General features: G+C 41.5%; 9 non-coding genes across 9 annotated transcripts; 6 read left to right on the top strand and 3 right to left on the bottom strand.

Annotated features, from left to right (window-relative positions):
• The first annotated feature begins 10,147 nt into the window (after window positions 1–10,147).
• trnac-gca (transfer RNA cysteine (anticodon GCA)) lies at window positions 10,148–10,219 on the top strand. Its single transcript has one exon. It is a non-coding gene; the product is annotated as a tRNA-Cys (tRNA).
• Window positions 10,220–10,628: 409 nt separating this feature from the next.
• Window positions 10,629–10,700, top strand: trnac-gca (transfer RNA cysteine (anticodon GCA)). Its single transcript has one exon. It is a non-coding gene; the product is annotated as a tRNA-Cys (tRNA).
• Window positions 10,701–11,249: 549 nt separating this feature from the next.
• Window positions 11,250–11,321, top strand: trnac-gca (transfer RNA cysteine (anticodon GCA)). Its single transcript has one exon. It is a non-coding gene; the product is annotated as a tRNA-Cys (tRNA).
• A 683-nt stretch (window positions 11,322–12,004) lies between these two features.
• Window positions 12,005–12,076, top strand: trnac-gca (transfer RNA cysteine (anticodon GCA)). The gene has a single exon. It is a non-coding gene; the product is annotated as a tRNA-Cys (tRNA).
• Window positions 12,077–12,336: 260 nt separating this feature from the next.
• trnac-gca (transfer RNA cysteine (anticodon GCA)) lies at window positions 12,337–12,408 on the top strand. Its single transcript has one exon. It is a non-coding gene; the product is annotated as a tRNA-Cys (tRNA).
• A 261-nt stretch (window positions 12,409–12,669) lies between these two features.
• trnac-gca (transfer RNA cysteine (anticodon GCA)) lies at window positions 12,670–12,741 on the top strand. Its single transcript has one exon. It is a non-coding gene; the product is annotated as a tRNA-Cys (tRNA).
• Window positions 12,742–13,158: 417 nt separating this feature from the next.
• On the bottom strand, window positions 13,159–13,230 carry trnac-gca (transfer RNA cysteine (anticodon GCA)). The gene has a single exon. It is a non-coding gene; the product is annotated as a tRNA-Cys (tRNA).
• Window positions 13,231–13,641: 411 nt separating this feature from the next.
• Window positions 13,642–13,713, bottom strand: trnac-gca (transfer RNA cysteine (anticodon GCA)). The gene has a single exon. It is a non-coding gene; the product is annotated as a tRNA-Cys (tRNA).
• Window positions 13,714–14,151: 438 nt separating this feature from the next.
• On the bottom strand, window positions 14,152–14,223 carry trnac-gca (transfer RNA cysteine (anticodon GCA)). The gene has a single exon. It is a non-coding gene; the product is annotated as a tRNA-Cys (tRNA).
• Between the last annotated feature and the right edge of the window lie 7,808 nt (window positions 14,224–22,031).

Here is a 22,031-nt window from a genome sequence, read left to right as displayed (position 1 = left end):
AGAATTACTGGCTGTGTTATGTTTTGAGGCAACTTATTTTCTGAATGAATGAAGCGCTACATTTATTACTGCAGTCATCAATGGGTGGTGGTGGTGGGGGGGGGGGGGGGTTGGCGGGCGTACAAAGTGCATCTAGAGTCCCATCTGTGGTTAGGGTTTGGCAACAAAAGCACTTTGTTTAAAAGAACGTGGTTTTGATCAGCATGTGGGCGTTCATGCACAGCGCTAGTGATGATCATTAGAATCTGTCAATTGACTCTTGCCTCACATCAGTCGCTACGATCAATAAAATCCATCAAGATTAAAGTGGCTATGAATTCTTTTTTATCCTTCCCGCTCCTTCCTGCCCTGTCTTTCACATCTTCATATCTGCCTCATCTGTGTTGCCTTTCGGTCTCTATTTGTCTGTGTCCTCCACGGTAAACTCTCCACTCTGTGTGTGGGTAGCAGCTGTCTGTGTTTTGATTTTCACTTGTTGCTCTGTGTGTCAGTGCTACCTGAACTGTGGCTAACACTCCATTTTCATCCGGCAACCGCACCCACACACACACACACACACACCCACACACACACACACACACACACACACACACACACACCTTATGTGGATACACGGAGGTGAAAATGCTGCTAGCGATCATAAACATCACCGACATGTCACATAAAAGAAAAGACGATATGATAAATGTCAGCTCTGCAGAGAAGCGGACTTCTCTGTATACGTCTGAGCGTGTTTTATCGTCTTTTAAATCTTGAATATCAAGAGTACTTGAGTAACTTTCTGTATAGTGTGTATTGTGCAGTGTTCTTAGAAAGTGTCCTCACAGTGCAGATAATTGGAGAGTGACAGAAAGAGAGAGTTTGTTCTCATTCTCAAACAAACTTCTTGAAAAGTATTTTTCTACAAATTGACTTATATTTATATTCAGATTCTTACTTGTAATTAAAACAAGGTGTCATCTAATAGAGTAGATAAGAAGTTGGAGTTATATCACGGTAACCAGAGCTCTACTCATGTATTCAATCCATGGAGAAATTGGCCATTCAAGCATTTTCAACACCTGGCTGGACGTGCAACTCTCCTGGATGAATCATCAGAACAAACAGACACTGCGTGCAAGGTGCAAGAATGTGTAAATAAAAAAGTCAAGAGAGTCGTCAACTAGTACTTGCATTTACTTGCATACATCCATTCACAAAGCTTTCAGTGATCTTTATCTTTCCACTTTTCTCCAAATACATTCAGTTATTTAATTCAATTCATAAGCTTCTGGGCAATTCTTTGGATAAATTCAGAAACTCGATATTAGTGTTTTGGTCCTGTTCGTCCAACAAATCATTCTGCCTTTGTTACAACTCAAATGCAAAAACTTAAATCAACGTATGACGAGGACCTCTTGCAGTCATGATGGTAATTACTGTCCTCTCAGACTAACAAAAGCAGGAGGAGTGAAACATCCTGTTCCCCGCGCCTGCATCAGGAACTTTCCCTAAGCTTGGCCAAGTGGTTTTAATTGCCTAAAGTTATAGAGGTGACAGATCAGAAAATACACAATAATAAATCATATGGTGACATTATCTATGTCGCTTCGTCACGGAAATTTCCACACATCACTTTTCTACTGATGGACACAATAAGAGAAGGACAGAAGAGGAGCACACCTGGTTTGCAAAACATGAACAGCCAGGAAGGAAGCAGGCGGGAAGGAAGGGGTTAATCCTCAACCTGAAGGCAGTGGTCCAGAAGTGTGTGAGGTTTGTTTGTGTGTGTGTCACTGATCACACTGTTCCTTCGGCCCCAGGAATGAAAAGGAAGCGGATATTACTTCTTTGCCCATATCTGTATTTGTATGAGGAATAATAGTAGAGTCTTGTTCTACATCAAACAGCAGGGACGTTGGCCGCCACAGCAAACTACATAATCATCTTTAAAGCCTTTATTCACGACATTAGAGGTAAGATGAAGCTCTAATGATTCCCATAAGGAAATTAGGCTGGTGCAACTGCAAACAGAAACAGGCTACATCAAAGTGAATTCAAATATCACGCCGTATACTGTAAGACCACAACAAGAGAAGGTAATTTCAACATATACCAGTTTCAACACTACAGCAGATTAACAACACAATCCTTCCTTTCTTCCTTTCTTTTGAAGTCACATGACGATGCAACATAGGCTGTATTAATTCTACAAGGCTAAACTAGATGTAACTAAAAATCCAGCTTTAAAACAAAGCCTTGTGTGGTTCATGTGTCTACATAAGGAAGGTAATTTTAAAAATTGTCTAATTTAGTTGTTCATTCAATAATCTCAAACTGTGTCCCGTAAGCAACAAGTCGTTGTCGATGTAAAAGGCCATGTAGATCGTTTGTTCCTACACTCTGATTTGAATATGGTGGCGGGATGTATGACACAGATAAAGTTTTACAAAATAAAGAACTAGACTGGCACCACCACCAAAATGTAATCAGGTCATCCTTGAGTCCAAGTGGATATTTGTGCCAAATTTGAAGAATTTCCCTCTAGCGGTTACTGAGATATCACGTTCACGAGAATGGGAAAGACGGCCGGACGGCCTCACAACATAATACCTCCGGCCCTGGATGTCGCCGGCGCAGAGGCAGAGAAATGGTACAGCAACATTAGAGAAGAGTTCTGGTGAGTTTTCTGGATAAGGAAATCAGGTTAGGAGTAGATGTAAGAACCACCCGACGATATAAAGTCAAATCACTCTGAAGAAGTTACTGACTGCAAACCGGGATGTTGTGAATTTTTTTTTCAATGGAGAAGTACGGTATTATGAAACAGCAATTCAGCTTCCTCAGTTTTAAACTCAATGTCGTAATATTCAACAAGCAGAATGAGTCACAGTAACCAAAGCGAACGCAGCATGAAAGGTCATCTTAGATCTACGGCTGCTTCACGTCCACGAGCGTTCGGTGCAACGGTGAAATCTTGGCGCTTTGTGAGTGGACTGGGTGGTAAGAGCGGCGCACTGTTTACATAATATCCAACTCAATGCAGACGGGTTTAAAACGTTAAAAATGACCACATCCTTTTGTAATGTAATTTCGAGTCAGACCAAACAGCTCAGTGAAGAAACGAGAATTTTCCAAGAAGTGTCGGATTAATGTTCTGTGCTGGGCGAGCATGGGAATGGAGTGAGAGATGGATGCATGGATGGTGTAATGTAAGCAGAGGTCAGGGATTAGGTAAGCAAAGTGAAGGATTTCCAGACGAGAGAGTAATCTAGACGTGTCGATATCCATCCTCCGGGGGGGGGGGATACCGGGCCAAGGAGATTATCCTGATGGCGATTGCGTAATCTCGGTGTGTGTGCATGTTTGCATGTGTGTGTGTGTGTGTGTGTGTTATGGCGAGCAGACAGCACAATTAGTCACTCACTCAGTCGTGCCCTCGGGCCGCGACCAGACACATACGCACACGTCACATCAGGCATGCAGCTACAGAGCAGCTTTACACACAGCAACACACGCCGATGAAAGAGATGCCCAGTTACTTTTTCAACTGTGGTTTGATGGCGAACTTGGATTTTCCCCTTTCTCTCTCCCTCCCTCTCTCCTTGGCCCCCTTTTTCTTTACTCCCTCCCTTTTTTATAGCCTCTTTCCTTCCCTTTCTTTCTTTCCTTTCCCTAGTTGCTCCTTCTCCTCTTTCAACTTCTTTTCTTCTTTTTCATCATTCCACATAATTGTTCCCTCGCTACTTTCGTATCCTCTTCTTTCATCCATCCCCTCATCTTTTTTCCCTCAGTCCTTCCTTGTAATCTCCCCTCTATTCTTCCCTTCCTCCTCCCTTGTCCATCTGCCTCTGTTCTTCGTCCACTACCTTCTTTGCTGCTCCTTTCCTTTGGTCCTTTGCAGCTTGTCTTCCCATCATCGTCTGTATCTGTATCTTTGCCTAGTTCTTTATTCCTTTTACTGGATCCTTCCTTACTTTTGTATCAGCAGCCCTTCCCTCTCCTCTCCCTTTCTTCTTCCCTCCTTTCCCTCCCCAGTCCTACTGTCTCCTGGCCTGTTTTTCCATCTGTCTTTTTTCAGTCAATCCTTTTCCCTCACCTTCTTTGATCATTCCTCAGTTCTTCCATCTCTGTCCTCCCTGTTTCCATAATTCCCAAACCACCTCAGCCGCTATAATCCAATTAAAGGGAATTATCAAATTACACTGCTAAACTTATGATGTCATTCTTCATCATCATCTATTTTCCAGCATCCCTCTTAACCTTTTCTATCCCTCTCTCTTTCACACGATCATAAACTTCTCCGAGGTCATGTCAGTGTATTAGATTCCCTCCTTTTCTTCCATTGTCTCAGTGCTGTAAATCCCCCCCATCTGTGTGTGTGTGTGTGTGTGTGTGGGTGTGTGTGTGTGTGTGTGTGTGTGTGTGTGTGTGCTATTCAACAGTAGTCCTGCCCATTGTTGCACACTCATCAAAAGTGTACCACTGAGCCAACAAGGGATATTTTGGGAGGCCCACTGCCTTGAATCATGAATGCAAACTCATGCAAAAAAAAATTTTCTTTTTATAAAAACATATGCGCACGATGCGTGACCAATGAAGGTCTGAGCCTGCAGTATAAATAAGGTGTTGCTTGGGCCAGGATTCAAACCAGACACTGCACCTCTGGCACCTTACCATGGTGAACAAACCCAGCACACCACCTTTTTTGGTGAGTAAAGACGTCCTCTTCTGAAAGGGCCTGCCGCCAAGTTTGACATTAGCATCAACATCTTAATGGTAAATTGCCAGAAAAGCAAATTGTTGTATAACAGAAACCAAATTACCCAAAAGTTAAAAAGACAACGGGGACAAAAAAGATCTCCAAATCTCTTACTGGACTAATTGGTACAAATACAATGTGTATTACTTTATACGAGTGTGTTTGTGTAAAGTCGTGTGTACCTGTCTGTTAATCCGTAAACACACACCATACAGCTGCTCCATTGATCTACTTGGGCTCATATGAAGATCAGGATTGCTATTATTATTGGATTTAGAAGATTAGCACACACCTGCATGGCAGGACATTAGAGAGCTCTCAGAACGGTGAGCATGTGTGCCTGTGTTTAAATGTGTGTGTTTGTGTGTGTTGCGCAGTAAACCATCTTGAAAGGAAAGAGAGATGAAAGAAAATTTGGCCATTTGAGCCGCTTTAACTTTCAGCTTCCTGCTATTACTCTCCACCATTGATCAGTTCCTTTGGAGGGACAAAAGAGTAGAAGGGCCAGTGATACTTTATTCATCCCCCCTCTGGTATTGTTTATGGATTTATCTGTACAGAGAGAGAGAGAGAGAGAGAGAGAGGACAGATTTGTGGCTCTTTGGTGTGAAGTCTCCGTAAGTTCAGAGGAAGTCTTCTCGTGTAAACAGGAAACAGTAAGGACAGTGGATGTGACAGCAACAGGGAGAACTGAAGTCAAACCAACGTCAAGCACACACTCACACTCGTCCAAACAGAAAACACGACATTTAGGTTTTAAAGTTTTAAATATGAATTCTTCACCATTTTTTTGTATAAAGAAATATAAACGAAAATAATACCTTACGGTGCGCAGAATTTTCCAAAATGGTTCATCTTGGAGGGTGTTGCCATGGCAGTGTTTGACTGACATCTGAGGACCATTGTTGCTAGAAGATGAGCGGCAGTTTTAATGTCACACAGCCTACAACTGTCAATACAGAACATTTCAATAAACATACACAGCTCTTTTTAGGGTTTTTACTGTGTTTTTAGATCTGTCTCTTTACAACATTAAACCTGTGGGTCTCTTGTGGGGCCTTCACTTAATCCCTACGAGACCCCTGTCACGTTGCTTTCACGTTGTCATTTGCTGGATTATTATTAAAAACTATCAATAGGAGGTGTTTTAAACATTTGGGGGTCCATCGTATTTCACTCAAAAAGTGGATGCTAGTTAGTGAAGCTAGCTAGCTAGCGTTAGCACTGATTCCTGCTCGTCTTTATTTTCGGTTCATGTCATTCCAACACCTGCAGAGTCACCTGCCGCTCACGCACTCACTGTCATGCTCATCCTGCATTATATATGCTGTCTCTGTTTGTATGTGTGTTAAATGTGTATTTTCGAACATTATGTTGATGTGAAGCTCTTTGTAACCTGTGTTAAAAAAAGGTGCCATATTAATAAAGTTTTACTCACTTACAAAGCAGCCGAGGTGTGTAAGAGAGAAATGTACAGAGAGACCGAATCAGGTTTAGTTACGTAGTTCATTAGTTTTTCTTTCTGTGTGCTGTTCATGTGGTGCATCTGTACAATATATAACACCAAAAATACAACTAAACATAGAAAACTCAACATCAGCAGTCTTTACATTATATATAGTTCTGATAAAATACTACATTTTAAATATATTATGCACCAAGTAACAGATGAAAGAAATAAATGCAAACACACTCACACTGACACACCCCTCTGCAGGATTGACATTTATAAGGTGTATATAGTTTCTGGCATGTGTACACACACATGAAGCAGCACGCACGGTGAAGTATTAATATCAAAGAATGCAGGAAGTCCCCTAAATCAGATAGTGTTTGTGGAGAAAGAATGGAAACCCAATGCCCTCATTAGCTTATCATATACTGTAGAAACAGGTTAGGTTGTCACAGTGTGTGTGTGTGTGTGTGTGTGTGTTGCCTGGTTAGACTTTAAGTGAAGGTGCATTCCAGAAATAGTTGTACCTCACAGTCATTTCTCCTGCAGTCTCTCTCTCTCTCTCTCTCTCTCTCTCTCTCTCTCTCTCTCTCTCTCTCTCTCTCTTCATTTCAACCTTTCCTTCCTCCATCCCCTCTTACTTCTTCATTAAACCCCTCACCTGCCCTCCACTTCTGCCCCATTTTTTTTCTTCCCTTCCTTTCTAGGAATTATAAGACTTCTGATTATTGTGACAGTGTCTAGTGGAAACCATATACATCCAAGTTCATTTATTCATTCATTTATCAGCTATACAGCTTATCCTTTTAGGGTCGTGGGAGGGGCTGGAGCCAATCCCAGTTATATCCACGTACAAGGATTTAAATTTTCCGGCCATTAGACTTTATAAAACAATTTAAAAAGACATTGAATATCCAAATACAAGGTTGTTTGTCTTAATTTTGGAAAAGTTAAAATTTAAAAGTATATGATAACAGTTGTTTTGTCCAATAGCAATATGGATGAAATCATTATGCTGTGAGTGAGGGTATTGATCCATGATAGATACACATCAAAATGAGGCAAAATCACATATAAAATAATCAAACAGGTGTTGAGAACAATGAACTGTGATCCACTGTCATGCATCAGGTGAATCCAAACCTACTGGCTGACTTACCTCAGTCTGGGGTCACATATCAAGACATTTGAGACACACCCAAGTCCAATCTCAAGTCCTTTCCCTCAAGTCCAAATCAGGCAAACCAAGATGCAGGTCTTCAGGTCTGAAAGGCAGACAATCACAAGGTGGTAACTAACTGGAATTTTACTTTACCAGGAACAATCTTTATACATAAATGCATCAAAGCCAATCTTTAGGGAGTCTGGTCTCCACCACAAGTCTCAGGTCCAGAGCTGTTGCAGGCATCAGCAGTACAGTGCAAATATTTGGTGCACCAGGTTACTGCAGGGTCACACAGAGGACTTAAGAGTGAGAGAGATGTTCAAATATTATGGTCAGTTGCTTCTGGACAAACAGAAAATTAGATTTTTCAACGTAAAAAGATCATTTCATAGACAACCTACTTTAGCAGCTTTTCAGTATTCACCTGTTTACCCAGTCTGAACTACATTCAAGACCATGACCCTGACCATACAGGGTCATACACACCCTTAAACACAAACCAAGTAGGGTGTAATGTGTGTGTGTGAATGGATGAATTTGTCCTCAGAGGTGAATGTTCCTCCTCTACTGACGCATTTCCACTGCTCCACATATCCGTACAGACTTTTCTTAGCAGCTCTGTAAAAACCACAACTGTGTAAATTTACACAGACAAACCACCAAAATGTCCCCAGATGGCAAAATTTAGGGAAGTTGCTTTCCTTCGAGCGTGTGTGATATGTGTATTTGTGTCTGGTGTACGTGCATCCTGAGTCACGGTTGTGTGCGCACACACACACATGCGTGTACGCTCATCATTCGCACTGGCGTGTTGCTTTTTCTGAGACACTTATGACGCTTTGTTCCAAAATTAAGAACTGGAGTCCGAGTTTGTTTTTGTCTGTTTGCCCTCATGTTGGGAAAATAACCTCGGCTGGAAAGAGCTGCGGTCGCTCTTCACTGAAAGTTGTTCATCTCGAAATAAAAAGGTCAACTGCTGGAGTCGGAGAGATGGGAGACACAGGTGCAGGATGGTTTTGAGTCATTTCAGATCCGTCAGCCCTGCAGCTTTTTCTTTTTGATTTTGAAGCTGTGCTCCAGTTGAGAATGAGGAGGGGAAAGAAACTCAGTTGCATCAGGCCTCTGTCACAGACATTTAAGATGCACTACAGTCTGTCTTCCTTTGAACATGTTTGGTAAGATGTTCTCCAGGAAATTAGTATAATCAAAATATGCGAATTGAATTTCCAAAATGCATCTTTGCACCATTAATGACCAAAGTTAATATGAACTAATAGTTAAAATGTGCTTTTTAAAACTGGTTTTTAGTTGCACATTGATTTTACCTAAAAAGATGGAACCCCTAATGTGTGCACATTCTTTCAAAAGTGGCTTTATTTTCCTAAATCTATTTTTTTTTTTGCTGCCTTGTGTATCGTCCAGTCCATATTTTGGTGTCTCAAACCACAGCAGGGGTGGGGGGCAAAGAGGTGGAGGGCCTGAAGGAGGTGCTTCCCTGTTTCAAGGCCATTATTTGTTTTTACAACGGAAAATCCTGCCGAAGCTTCGCTGCACTAATTTGCACACAAGGTAGGCCAACACTGCTCCACGCTGAAATGAACGTCTCATTCATTACTTCTTCAGTTTTTCTCCTTTATACTCTTAATAGGTCACTTGAAAGATGGAGGCGAAAGACAGGGACCCTCATTCACTCTCCGTCTTCCTATAAGCTTCTGTCAGCAACACAGTGAACATGTTATGAAAGTGCATGAAGGGGCTGTTTGATGTATGACACAAGACCTTATAGGAAACCTATGGAAAACACTTGGTGGCCTGGTTGTGAAAGGATCACAGGGCGATGAACAACGGGAGGATTGAGTGTGGCTGAAAGAGGAGGAGGAAGAGGAAGAGAAAAAAAGGGAGTGAGGAAGATGAGTAGGAGGAGTGTGCAGGGCTCCGAGCCCCAAAGGGCAATCCTCATGAAGCTTCAGAAGTCTTGGAGGAAAAAGAAATAGAAGACTTTTTTCTTATTGGAAGGTAGAGGAAGGCGACCCTCCTACAGCGATACAAGTGGAAATTCCCACCAATTCAACAAACCACCCTTCAGATCAAAGTGTGTGTGTGTGCATGTGTGCGTGAAGACAGTGCTACACCTGTGAACGGAGCCACCCGCACCTTAAGAGGTGAGGAAAAGAGTAGCTTAAAGGTGCGGAGGAATGCAGGCATTAAAAACTGCTGAGAAATGTTATTTTAGATTCAACCATTAGAAATCTTGGTGTCACCTCATTCTTATTCATGTATTATAATTATCCCAGCTGCAAAAGCTTTTATGAAAATCCAAAGATGTGGGAGGATATAACCTTGATGCTGTCCTCACTTTTCTCTATTTCCTCTAACTCAGACTTCAAACTAAGCATAAAACTCTTCATGATTACCTCTGGACCAGGCATTCTGTAACACTTGAGACCTTATATTCCCCAAAAATGTGCTCAGCTCGCAGGATACAGGCTCATCTCAACATACCAAAGATTATTTAGCAATTAATTGGAGGCAGAGCATTTTCATCCTGCTTTATACTGTATATATTTGCAACTCATTGTATAAAATCAACCATGTACGCTTTGGTATGGTATAACTTTGCATCACAACATAAAATATTCATCATATATTGCACCACATTGCATTTCAAACCTATGGGAGGTGAATTTTTGATGCTGATCAATAAACATACTGACTATGAAAGTAGCTTCGATCACTGAATACCTCTTACTCAGGTACTTGATAATCCAAACTGGGCCAGTTTGTGTGAGGGGGTATAGCTCAGTGGTAGAGCATTTGACTGCAGATCAAGAGGTCCCCAGTTCAACTCTGGGTGCCCCCTACATTGGGAGTATAAGTACAAGACCTTTAAATTTAAATGTATGAACTACAGGTCTTCCTTCATAGTGCAGAACTTCATAGCATGTGGTACAGATGTTCAAGTTCTCAGACCTTTGGTTGCCACTGTATGTACAGTAATTAAGTCAAATCTGGCCAGAGGGGTTTAGGACCATGTTGAACTTGATCAGTTATAAAATGAAAATTTAAACAGTTTTTCTGTCATCATAGTTTTGATGCTTCTTTTGGATGATGAGAATAACTCGGTGGCACCACATTTGACTGCAGATCAAGCGTTCACCTCGTCAAATGTCAAGGTCCCTTTAGTGTGGTGGAGATTTTGGGTTGATTTAGCTTCGTCAAAAAGGTAGTTTTCATCTCTAGATAGCTCTAAGCTGAAGCTGTTCATGTGAGGGGGTATAGCTCAGTGGTAGAGCATTTGACTGCAGATCAAGAGGTCCCCAGTTCAACTCTGGGTGCCCCCTACATCAAGTGTAGGCACCAGACCTTTAAATTTAAGGGCCCAAACCCAACAAATGAGCCATATCAGTCTATTACTTTAAAGCTGGGACCCGAACCCGTGTGGAGCTGACAAATGTTGGACCTGACCACAGATGAGCGACACAGACCTGATCTGAACCAATTTCACAGCTAATTGCTGTGAACAAGTTAACGTTCATTTATGAGTTATCACAACAAAACTTCTGTCTCACCTAATAAACTTAGTAGCCTTCTCTCCTGTGCCTGCTTGTGGTGCATATAATCCATCCTCCTCGCCAAGAAAGTTGGTAAAGTACATCCATGGTCAGAGCTGTCTGATGATGGCCAGGTCTCCTGAAAATTGAAACAGTTTTTCTGTCATCATAGTTTTGATGCCTCTTTTGCATGAGGGGAATAACTCAGCGTTACCACATTGGACGGCAGATTGAGAATTCCCCAGGTCAAATCTGGGTGGTCCCTAGTGTCGCTAAAATTTTAGGTAGCGTAGTAGCTTTCATCTCTACATATCTTTTAAAGTGGGCCATTCAGTGTGAGGGGGTATAGTTCAGTGGTAGAGCATTTGACTGCAGATCAAGAGGTCCCCAGTTCAACTCTGGGTGCCCCCTACATTGGCAATAGTTTCCACTTTACCTTCAAGTACAGTTTTGGTGAAATGTATGAACTAGAGATCTTCATGGATCCATATGGGCCTGAACCCACAATGTCCTGGAAATGTACTTCCTAGAAGCAGACCAAAGTACTACTTTTAAGCTGGACTTGTACCTATGCAGATGCAAGAAATGCCAGATCCAGCTCACCATCAATGATGGATAGGCATTTGATGGATCTTCATAACATTTGGTACACATGTTCATGTTCTCAGACCTTTGGGTGCCCCCTACATTGAGCATAGGCACCAGACCTTTAAATTTAAATGTATGAACTACAGGTCTTCCCAACCTTCATAGTGCAGAACTTCATAGCATTTGGTACAGATGTTCATGTTCTCAGACCTTTGGCCACCACTGTATGTACAGTAATTAAGTCAAATCTGGCCACAAGTGTTTAGGACCATGTTGAAGTTGATCTGTTAAAAAATGAAAATTGAAACAGTTTTTATGTCATCGTAGTTTTGATGGTTTTGCATGATGAGAATAACTCGGTGGCACCACATTTGACTGCAGATCAAGCGTTCACTTCGTCAAATCTCAATATCCCTCTAGTGTGGTGGAGATTTTGGGTTGATTTAGCTTCGTCAAAAAGGTAGTTTTCATCTCTAGATAGCTCTAAGCTGAAGATGTTCATGTGAGGGGGTATAGCTCAGTGGTAGAGCATTTGACTGCAGATCAAGAGGTCCCCAGTTCAAATCTGGGTGCCCCCTACATTGAGCGTAGGCACCAGACCTTTAAATTTAAGGGCCCAAACCCAACAAATGAGCTGTATCAGTCTATTACTTTAAAGCTGGGACCCGGACCTGTGTGGAACTGACAAATGTTGGACCTGACCACAGATAAGCAACACAGACCCGATTTGAACCGATTTCACAGCTAACTGCAAAGTTAACATTAATTTATGAGTTATCAAAACAAAACTTCTGTCTCACCTTCTCTAAATAGCTCTAAACTGGATTGCTTCATGTGAGGGGGTATAGCTCAGTGGTAGAGCATTTGACTGCAGATCAAGAGGTCCCCAGTTCAACTCTGGGTGCCCCCTACATTGGGCATAGGCACCAGACCCTTAAATTTACGGGCCCAAAAATCAACAAATGAGTCGTATCAGTCTATTACTTTAAAGCTGGGACTCGGACCCGTGTGGAACTGACAAATGTTGGACCCGACCACAGATGGGTGACACGGACCCGATTTGAACCGATTTCACAGCTAACTGCAAAGTTAGCACTCATTTATAAGTTATCAAAACAAAACTTCTGTCTCACCTTCTCTAAATAGCTCTAAACTGGATTTGTTCACGTGAGGGGGTATAGCTCAGTGGTAGAGCATTTGACTGCAGATCAAGAGGTCCCCAGTTCAAATCTGGGTGCCCCCTACATTGGGAGTGTAGGCATGAAATGTTTTAATTTAACATTAACAAACAGGACCTGACCTGTCTCAGGTCTCAGGGTCCGGATGGACCCCTAAAAATCTCTAGTGTGAACTGTAACTAACAGGAGAGTCTGTAACAGGCTAGACTGACTGCACTGTTAAGAGTTGATTTCATAATAACCAGCTGTCAGCAGCTGTCGTTTTCCCATAAAGGAAAAAAACCAGAAACCTTTTACAGCCACCTATCAACCCTGTATGGGCTGTAACTGGTAGAAATGGGTAGAGTATTAGTTCAACTAGTAGAGTTTGTTTCTCAGCTCAACATTGTGCCTGTACAGTATATCCACTTGTGTTTTTGTGAAACCAAAGAGGCTGGAGGTCTATAGGCAACATAAAAGCTATTGAACCAAAGAAGAAAGAGAGGGGGCACCCAGATTTGAACTGGGGACCTCTTGATCTGCAGTCAAATGCTCTACCACTGAGCTATACCCCCTGTCTATAGTGCAGGTTAAGAGCTATGTACAGATCAAAGCTGCTTTTTTGACGGAGATAAATTAACCCAAAATGTGCACCACACTAGAGGGACATTGAGACTTGACGAGGGAAACACTTGATCTGCAGTCAAATGTGGTGCCACTGAGTTATTCTCCTCACACAAAGGAAATGGCAAAACTATAATGGCAGAAAAACTGTTTCAATTTTGATTTTATATATGATCAACTTCAACATGGTCCTAAACACTTGTGACCAGATTTGACTTAATTACTGTACATACAGTGGCAACCAAAGGTCTGAGAACATGAACATCTGTACCAAATGCTATGAAGTTCTGCACTATGAAGGTTGGGAAGACCCGTAGTTCATACATTTAAATTTAAAGGTTTGGTGCTTATACTGCCAATGTAGGGGGCACCCAGAGTTGAACTGGGGACCTCTTGATCTGCAGTCAAATGCTCTACCACTGAGCTATACCCCCTGTCTGTTAGCCAAAACTTTAAACGACACTAGGGACCATCCAAATTTGACCTGGGGACCACTTGACCTATAGTCCAATGTGGTACCACTGAGTTATTCCCCTCATGCAAAAGAAGCATCAAAACTATGATGACAGATGAATTGTTTAAATTTTCAGGAGACCTAGCCGTCAACAGACAGCACTGATCATGGAGGCATGACACAAGTTTTGTTTTGATAACTCACAAATTAAAATTAGACTGGTCGGTGTCAGGTCTGACATCTGTTAGTTGCATGGGTACAGGTGCTAGCTTTAAAGTGATAGACTGCCCTGATTAAGTTTGAGCCTTCGAGGGAGAACATGTGTTGGATTCAGGCATGAATTTTTGGATGGGTGAAGACCTGTAGTTTTTATTTTAACATACTTTAAATTCAAAGCTCTGATGCCTACACTCAGTGTAGGGGGCACCCAGAGTTGAACTGGGGACCTCTTGATCTGCAGTCAAATGCTCTACCACTGAGCTATACCCCCTCACATGAAATGATCCAGTTTAGAGCAATCTAGAGATGAAAGCTTATTTTTTGCCAACGCTAAATCAACCCAAAATCTCCACCACACTAGGCGGATATCGAGATTTGACGAGGTGAACATTTGATCTGCAGTCAAATGTGGTGCCACTGAGTTATTCTCCTCACGCAAAAGAAACAGCAAAACTATAATGACAGTAAAACAGTTTCAATTTTCATTTTATTACTGATAAATATCAACATTTTCCTAAACACTTCTGGCCAGATTTGACTTAATTACTGTACATACAGTGGCGTCCGAAGGTCTGAGAACATGAACATGAACATTTGTACCAAATGTAATGAAAATCCATCAAATGCCTATCCATCATTGATGTTGAGGTATTTCTCTGGGAAGGGAAAAGTAACACTTGCTGGTGGCACTTAGAAGAAAAGTCAAGGGATCAATAAAGTCAATAGACTTCATTATATAACAATGAAAATGGGGATAGCTGGTGTGTGAAGATTAGCACAGTAGCTCATTAGTCCAGCACAGTGGAAACATCAGTGAACAAATTAAATGGCCACTGGTGTCCACTGATTGCCCTGAGAGCAGTTTGGCGACAGAGCAGACTGTGATTTGTTTCAGAAACAGCATGAGTGTTTTGGTTGTCATAAGGAGCAAGAAGAGAGAAGACTGCACATTAGACAAGCTATCATCACTGGACGTTTTAGGCTGGACTCCAGTTAAAACCTGTCATCTCATGGTTGTTCTGAGCCCATTGACATTGGGGAAGGAAGCTGAAGTGGAATATACATGTGGGATGATGAGAGGAAAAGCAGGATGAAAAGAGGGGGGAAGCAAGCAGCAAGTGGTGCGGAAGAGGAGGAGGATGGAGAGGGAAGAGGTAGAGTACAGGAAAATAATAAACAAAGGTAGTGAAGGAGGATGATGGTGGTGGTGGTGACGTGAACCCGCACTGCTCAGCCTCCTGTGATGGAAACTGTACGTACTCATGCTGCGGTCAGGTGCTGTGGATAAAATCGTCCTTTAAATGGCACATATAAGTCTATACGGATCAAGCAGATGTTGTCCAGTCACGCTGTCATGTGTTCATAACTAATCAAGTCACGCAACATGTCCATATAAAGCCAAAACAACTGCATCCGCTGTTGCTACAGTAATAAGGAAAAAACGTCTGCTGCTATTCTTCCTGTTTTTTCCCCGTGGCCAAGAGGTCCAGTCACCACATGACCTGGACATGGGGGAAACCAGGCACAAACACATCGAGAATATACCAGTGCTTTGTCATGTCACATTAGCTTAGGTACCGTACATGAGGTCTAGATGTCTCCAGCTATTCTGGGTTACAAGGCATCGTTGACGGGTTCCATCCCTGAGGCTCTTTGCTCTTTTGCAATTGTAGATCGTAGTGTATCAAAACACACAAATTCATGTTTTCATGTGAAATGTCAAAAACAATTTGTGCCTGTATTATGTGATGTTTTTCTTACATGTTAAATGTCCAAATATCACCTATGTTTTTATGTGAAACTGTGATATGAAATGTTCATTTCACGTGTCTTACATTTCATTGTCCAGCAAGTCTAGCGAACTGGAGTCCCTCACACTGGCTGTCTCACGAAACCAGCTCGTCCAATTTATCTGGACTCACCAATTCACTTTATTCTTTTTTATCATTTTGTGTCCACTGGGTGTGACTCCATCATAACTAGTGGTTGTTGCATATAAGTACATTTACTCAAATACCACAGTTCATTTGAGTATTTCCATTTCATGCTACTTTAAACCTCTCTACTACAATACAGAGGGAAATATTAAACTTTTTACCCAACTACATTATGACAACTATAGTTATCAGTTTATAAAAATATATAATGATCTTATAATATAGACTCGACAACATTTTACAATAGTGAAATGCTATGCACTAGTTATGATAATCAAATGATGTAGTGGTAATATAATACTCGTTATAAAACTCGTTTTCTCATGCTTTTACTTTTGATACTTTAAGTACATTTTGCTTATTATATTATATACACACTATGGTAATGCCAATTTTACATAAGTAAAGGATTTCACAAATACCTTTTAAATGTTGTTTTTTAGAGCTTAATGAATAAATAAAGAAGCTTTTATAATAATGGCACTTGCATTACCACATAATTATAATGTAGTTTTTCCAAAATTATGAATAAATGAATAAATAAAACTGAGTATATGTTCACTCATACATGGATGGATGATGTGTAATAGATAATGCATGCATGTCTAAGGATGTATGTAGCCTGAAATGAACACAAAGCGATTAGTTCCTTTTAGTTTCAACACTGAAACGACTGGCTGTTGATAGGTGAGTAGGTGAGAATAAGTGTCTTGCAGTATCATGTAAAGCTGACTGCGGTCGTGTGGTGAGGCTCAGAGGTGTGACTGTGCGTGAGCCTGCGGTGACCGTCTGGATGTGGGGTTGTATCTGTAACCCGGCGTGTACGCTCAGTCTGCTCTTCTTGTATAAATAAAAGATGGTTCTGTGTTCCACACTCCTGAATCTGGTGACAGCCATGTTCCACAGCTGCTCCACGCTCGCTGCCTCATTGTGCTGTTTGTATATTTAGCTGCTCTGTTCCACTTCCTCTGCTGTTTACGTTGGGAAAACACACAACAATACAGTCGTGATTCTGCCCTTCCTCCCTCCCTCTCTCTCCCTCTCCTTTCCTCTCCTCTCAGCATCCCCCCCCCCCCTTTTCCTCCCTCACGTCTTCCCCTCTTGACTCAGTGCTCCCTCATTTGCTTTCCATCTCATCAAAGCTTTCTTTGAGAAACAAACTGTGAGGTGAGGTCACAGAGCCACGACAATGCCAATGGGAGGCCATGTTTTTCCGGGTCACACATAAAATTTGATGAACACCAGTTCCAATACAATATGACGCCGAAAATGGAATATGAGCCTGTAAAATCTAAATCAAGACCTGGGAGGGAAACTACCACATATTATTCATACTCACAGTTTGGCAAAGTTTCTTGCTTGTACTTTACTATTGTTGGTTCCAGACTGATTATTCTATTGTGTACCTCAGGGTGCAGTACAACTCATTTTTCCAATGATCACATTAGCTGTTTTGATTCCAAAATGTAGGTTGATTAAACTTGCTGATGCACAGGTTAAACATCACATGAACTCTTCAGAACAGCCCATATGGGATTAATCATTCCCCTATGAGGGATAAAGTTGAAGTAAAACGTCTTTGATCCATGTTTACCAAGCTTATACTTATATAACTTTATGGGGTACATTATTAATACATAGATACGTAATTATTGATGTCTCACCTCGAAGAAATCAGTCAGTGTCACACTTTGCTGATATGATGATGATGATAATGTTCCTCCCAGGGCTACAGCTGCAGAATTTAATTGTCCTTGCCTGGCTACTCATTTCATCATACAATTACGTTTTCCTCATGAATTTATTACCCTTTCACTGTAAAGGCCAGCTGTATCTCAGACACCGGCTGTTCAGTGTTTGTGTCTCCAAACAGTGAATCGGCGGGGGTGTCTGCATTTTGCAGCTGGTAATCGTCAAAGAATTTCATCAGTGTAGTGTCTTGTGTTCGTCTAAATGCTGTTTCAGATTCCCAACAAGAATAAAGCGAATACAAAAAAGGTTCAATTGCAATCCGAACCAAAATCATTTCCCTGTGACTGTGATCTGCAAATGATGGAGAGGCAGCCTCCAAATGCCTTACTGGTGGAAATAATATTATTTGGAAATTGCAGGAAGATCGTGACGGACAATTTCTTTTTTCGTTGCACAAATGTCTGAGTCTTTTAATGACTACATCAACAGCACAAAAAAATGGCATTGCCCAAAACCAAGACAAGAGTAAATAGTTATTCACCCCGTAAAAGCTTCTCACTTCAGCTATTTGCAAGTTTTGCTATTGCTACATAGCCAACGTTAGCATTAACAGCAGTTTACTTAACAGTCTAGAAGAAACATTGTGAGTTCAGCATCAAACTTCAATCCTTTCCTCACCAACAGCTGGCTGGAAAGCAACACCAATGTTAACTCTTCTACCAGATCTTTTCTTCTACTGAAGTTAGCACGCTAACCAGCTAGCCCCGGCCCGACTCCTCACTTTCCAATAGCGACTCACTTTAGGCTTCAATCCGCCCTGAAGACGTGGCGCTGCTCAGGGGACGCATTGTAACCTCTTGTATTATAAAGACAACAATGGCCGAAGCTCTTGTCAAGCAACAATCACCACGAGACCATGTCACCCTGTCCACAGAGCTAACACAGAAAGACACACAGAATAACAGCGTGTAGAGAACATACAGCACAGTTATGGTGAATTATGTCGCTAGAGTCTGCTACAACACATCACATGAAGCAGTATCAAAGCAATGCAATGTAAATACAGCCTATGAATGGATGTTAATGGCCATTGGTAATTCAGACAATCCACTGTTAATACTCAGCTTACTCTACCCAGTCATGGAGCCAGACAATTTGGACGCCACTTTGAGGGGCAGCATAACATAAACTGTCATTCCAGTCATACGGTAAACAGTAACTCACAACAACTGCATTCACCACCTCCACAGGAACAAGAGCTAGATGTCAAGAAAAATTATTACTGGGCTCTTTCATTACATTTTATTGGTCTAAGTTATAATATGGTTTTTAAGATAATTGGGATAAGAAATTTCAAAATAAAGGTTTTTATGAAAAACAAATAATATGATTGTCTGAAAACATTATTGATATTAAGTAGTAGTAAAAGTTATAAATCATGTACTATACTATGTTTTTATTATTTATTATTACACCACTGGCCTCATTATATTGTATATCCTACTTGTTGGTGTAAACAAAGTAGAATTTTAAAATAACTGTTTCTCTGTCAAAGTGGTAAATAAACCAAGCAGCCAACCAGAGATTTTCTGCTATTGATCCTGTGGGATTTATTGGAGATAATCTTTGCTGGAAGATTCAGTCCATATCTAATACAGACTGGCTAGACACCAGCAGAATGAGTTGTAGATGTTGCGCGTTGAGTCTGTGACCCAAGTTTGAACCCTGGTGCGAGAGCAGCGGCTGTTTGCCTCATCCTGCGACAGGCTGCGGTGACAGAGGAAGTTGGCAAGGGGACAGGAGGAAAAGAAATCCAGTCTATTAATTAGATCAGGATATTGGACAGGAAGTTAATTAACACTCTCACACAGAAGCACACGCACAGTGAGGTTTAAAAAGGGAAGTAGTGTAGTCAGAGGAAAGAAGAGTGAAAAGAGCAGACAAAAAAAAAAAAGACTGGTGAGACGCAGCCCTCAGAGGATCTGAAACAGACAGATACTCCGACTTTAACTCACCCAACATGAGCCACTCCTCATTTTAACTAAACGTGACTGTCTGATTACTTTAATTACTTCTGAACTGGCTGTCTAGTCAGGGGAAAATAGTTTGGATTCTGCATCACATTAAAACCATTATCTCTGCTCTTCACCTTGACACACTAACTAAGTCAGAAAATCTGTCTGAACACACACGCTGGGCCAAATTCAAAGAGACATACAGTCGGACGCAGACAGACGAACACACGCATTTGTCCATCCTTGCTTATTGAAGGCCCAGGTTTTGGTTAAAGAGGAAAAACACCAAACATTTTGAATGGCTTTCAAAACCAGAAGTGCCAGGTGGAGCTGGGTTTGATTACAGGTCAGAGCACTGGATTTCCTGCAGCCGAAGTAAAACTCAACAATAGACAGTTGAGTTCCTCCTCTGGAGGTTTGGTAAATGTTTTCTTAAAACTCCTGTTGAAGCTACACACGAATGTCCGTGTGTCATCTTCTAAAAGCTTTTAAAGGGGAACTTGCCTGTTGACGTCATCTGGGGTTTGGCACAGATAGTACACATTTACATTTTTAAATAAATACTGGTTCACTGAACAGGTGGCATCAAGTTTAAACCATGTGGGTGTTTAGGTTGCCAACTTTGATGTGTGAAAAACCAGGACACTCATTTTTTTTATTTATTTTTTTTCTGGCTGAATTCACAGTTGCTAGGTAATAAGGTAAACTTTTGTATTTCTGCTACCAATCAAATCAAAGTGTGGGATGCGGCCATTGGCCAATCGTCACTGTTGTAGATGTTTTCATACGTTTACAGACACAGGATTGAATATAACCAGGAAGAAAACCGAAAAGAAGTAAAAGGAAACAAATGAGGTTTTATTTGAAATAATGAAATTCAAAATTAGAAGTACTGGTAATATACAATACTGGTTTGCTGGAATTTCCCTTTGAATAGTTATTGGACAACAATGCAGTCTGTTGGCAGGAAGGTGTAAGATTTATCAGGATGTAGCCACTCAAAAAAAAAAAAAAAAAAAGAAGCTAAAAATAAAGCCAGCATATTACTTTATTCACATGCACAAAAAACGTGGGTGGACTGACTTCTGTGATATGATTTGTATTTAGTCCAACAGCTGATGTTTGTGTTCTCCCTGTTTAGTTTCGTGACTTTTCACGGGGAAAATGAATTACCTGAAGAAAATGACGTCGCAGTTACGTTGCCTCCGTGCTACACCTGGCTCTGCAATGACACACAAATAGAGACCATGATATCACACACCTGTGACTCGCAGTGTCACACACACACACACACACACACACACACACACACACACACACACACAGAGAGAGATACACACACACAGAGATACATGCACAGTACATCTCCTTCCTATCTGACATACTGGGAATTCCATGTTAAGGACTGAGAGCAAGCAACACTGTAAACCTGATACGCTTTCAAGTTGTCACACACACACACACACACACACACACACACACACACACACACACACACACACACACACACACAGTACATGTACACTGCGGTCATTATTGAGATGAGGGCTCGTACTTCATCCTGTCAGTGTGAGAGCAGTGTATCCCCACAGTCTGTCAGTCACCCTGCACGCTGCACACGTAGGTAAAAGGTCAATATTTAGCAGTGTATATACATGGCTGTGTGTGTGTGTGTGTGTGTGTGTGTAGTCCAGGAATAGCCACACAGGGATGCATGCTTCCTCTGTCTTCCCTCTGCAGGGAGGAAGAATCTACCATGACCCCTGACTTCCATGGCGATCCATCCAACCGTGACCCCGAAATGAAACACTGAGCTTCCTGGAAAACAGTGCCTGTCTCCTCTGGAAATGTGAGCAGATCTGTCCTGTGGTCAGCGAACTTCTCAGGTCAGAACAAAACATATCTACGAGCCACAGAGCAGGACGAACCCTTTACAGACCAGCAAAGTACATATCGTTGCAACGTCTGCCCGATAAGAGACACGTTTCCCTTCCACTGTGTGTAGTTTGGCGCTCCAGACTGGGCTGTTTTCACATTCCTTTGCTAATTTAGCTCGAGACACTTGTCTTAATGTCACATATTTAAGATGTTATGGATAAAACGTCCAAAAAAAAAAAAAAAATCCTTTGAGCCTCACAAGCGTTTCTGGAAAGTCTAATGATACCATCAACACTTTTTAAATATCCAAAGGTTTGATATCTTATCCCGCCTTCTCAGCGTGATGACCGTAATTTGCTTCCAACATCAGTCATGCCCTTTGCGATCCAAATGACTCCCGAGCGCAGATGTGAAACAAACATGATAAGATTCAACTTGTCCTGATTAGCATTCATACTGTACTGTAGATTCTGAAATTCTCAATGAAGCACGAGGGTTGTTACATGTCTTAAGTGTGCCTGTAGGGAATCTTTTATGACTTTCAAAGCATATTTTTC

The sequence above is a fragment of the Seriola aureovittata genome, chromosome 3 (assembly GCF_021018895.1).
Source record: "Seriola aureovittata isolate HTS-2021-v1 ecotype China chromosome 3, ASM2101889v1, whole genome shotgun sequence".
In the NCBI taxonomy this organism is placed as follows: domain Eukaryota; kingdom Metazoa; phylum Chordata; class Actinopteri; order Carangiformes; family Carangidae; genus Seriola; species Seriola aureovittata.
Note: the sequence above shows the minus strand (reverse complement) of the source record. Positions and strands in the feature narration are given on the sequence as shown.